Raw genomic sequence first — 2505 nt, 5'->3', positions numbered from 1 at the left:
GCCCATTCCAAGAAGAGGCATTTCTTCTTCTTTCTCCTTCTCCTTCCTTCTTCTTTTTCTTTTTTTTTTTTTTTTTTTTTTTTTGAGAGGGTCTCACTTTGTTTCTCAGGCTGGAGTGCAGTGGGGCAGTCCTATCTCACAGCAGCCTCAAACTCCTGGGCTCAGGTGACCCTCCCACCTCAGCCTCCTGAAGTGCCAGGCTTACAGGAATGAGCCACTGTCCCCAACCTCAAGAGGCATGTTTCTTCCTAGCCACTCATCTTCGGACCGTTACAGCTAAGCCCATTTTTACACAGATGGGCAGAGTCGCTGGGTAATGAGGGTGCTGAGATTCATTCCTGGAATTGGCCGCGAGGTGGCAGCAGCAGGCCTTGTTTCCATCTCCTACACGGCTTGGCGGGCTCTGGCGCCCTCTGGTGGCTATGGGAAAACACGCCAAGAGGTGTGACGGAGAAACATTGGGGAAACTGAGGCAGAGTTGTTACCTCTAGGGAGAGAGATACTCGCGGGGAGAAGTTGGGCCTAGGTGGTGTCCCCCGGTGGCCTCAGGCTGACTGGCCATTTTCCAGTCTGTCAGGTCTGGTTAGCACAGTCCTGGACCCTTTCATCAAGGTGAGCACTAGGGGGAGGAGGATGTAGGCTCCTCCTCAACTGCAGCAGCCCGGGGGAAAGAGCCCTGGTCCAGGACTCAGGCCCCTGTTCCCAGCGCGATTTAGCTGCCAACCAGATCTCCTTCTGCAAGAGGGGAACCAGAAGGAAACTTTATTCCTGATTGTGTGGAGCCAGGAAAAGGGGCAATGCCTGGTGGCTGGGGCCGGATCTACATCCGGGGCCTCCTAAGTAAGACCAGGACCTCGAGGGGAGGCTGAAGGGAGGAGCCATAGCCCGCAGTCACTGGGATGAGCAGGAGGAACATTCAAAAGGTCTGCGAGCATACGGTGGGGTCCTCGGCAGTGAGACCCTCCCCTGGCCTCCGTGTCATGGACAGAAGGTGGACGCCCTGTCACAAGCTGGCCACATCAGATGCTCTCTTTCAGGACTTTGGGACTGAGAAAGAGAGAGGTGAGTCAGTCTCCGTGTGCAGTTGGAAAGGTATCAGGTAACCCTGGGCGGGGTCTGAGGATGGCAAGAAAAGCCTGTGTGTGAAGGGAAGGGAAGTGAGAGTGGGGAGCAGGGATGGAGGGATGCTGGGATGGAGGATGGAGGGTACAGGGATACAGGAATGGAGGGATGGAAAAATAGAGGGATGCAGCAATGGAGGGATGAAGAGGTGCAGGGATACTGGGGTGGAGGGATGCAGAGAATGGAGGCATGGAGGGATGCTGCGATGGAGGAATGCAGGGATGAGGGATGGAGGACGTAAGGGTACAGGGATGGGGGATGGAGGGGTGCAGGGATGCAGGGATGGGGGATGGAGGGATGCAGGGATGGAGGGGTACAGCAAAGGAAGGGTGTGGAGATGGAGGAATGGAGGGGTGCAGGGACAGAGGGATGGAGGGGTACAGGGATGGAAAGATGGAGGGGTGCAGGGATGGAGGGATGCAGGGGTACAGGGATGGAGGGGTTCCGGGAGGAGGGGTTCAGGGATGGAGGGGTGCAGGGATGGAGGGATGGAGGAGTGCAGGGATGAAGGGGTGCAGGGATAGAGGGAGGGTCCTCCCTCAGTGCCCCATGGTGTTCCTGGCCTAGCTCCTGCCCTGCTGAGGGAGACACCCTGGGTCCCTGGAGCAAAGGCCCCTCAGGACTTTAGGCCTAGCCAATGACGTGGAAATGCTGTTCTGCTGGCCTCTCAGAGGCGGCTGCTGTGACTCCTAAGGCCACAGACGGGCACAGCCTCAGGCCTGGCCGCCTCCTCTCCCCTGCAGCCCAAGTCCCTGGAGTTAACACCCACAGAGAGCACACAGCGGGGGCTGGCTGATGGACTGTGGTGCAGCCAGGTGGCCGGGCACTATGCAGCCATGAGAACAAGCCAGTGTGACATACTTTGACAGGGAGATGCCCAGGATGGGGACGAGAACAGAGCCGGTGGCAGACCAACCCCGTGGGAAAAACCGAGGTCACCAGCCACACAGCCACCTGCTTCCAAATGTCACACTGGCTGCCTTGAGCACTCACTTCTACCTTACTCAAATGTTCGCTTTTACGGGAAACTTATTTTGTTTTTAAAATACTAATAAACAAAACTTAAAAAGTTTCCTGACTGGGCATGGGGGCTCACGCCTGTCATCCCAGCACTTCGGGAGGCTGAGGTGGGCAGTTCCCTTGAGCCCTGGAGTGCAAGGCCAGCCTGGGTAAGATGGCAAAACCCAGGATCTACAAAATATACAAAATAAAAAATTAGCTGGGCATGTTGGTGCGCACCTGTGGTTCCAGCTACTTGGAGGCTGAGGTGGGAGGATCACTTGAACCTGGGAGGTCGAGGTTGCAGTGAACTATGATTGCGCCACTGCATCCCAGCCTGGGTGACAGAGCGAGACCCTGTCTCAAAAAAAAGTTTCTCAAGAG

Source organism: Piliocolobus tephrosceles, chromosome 14, assembly GCF_002776525.5.
Source record: "Piliocolobus tephrosceles isolate RC106 chromosome 14, ASM277652v3, whole genome shotgun sequence".
Classification (NCBI taxonomy): Eukaryota; Metazoa; Chordata; class Mammalia; order Primates; family Cercopithecidae; genus Piliocolobus; species Piliocolobus tephrosceles.
Note: the sequence above shows the minus strand (reverse complement) of the source record.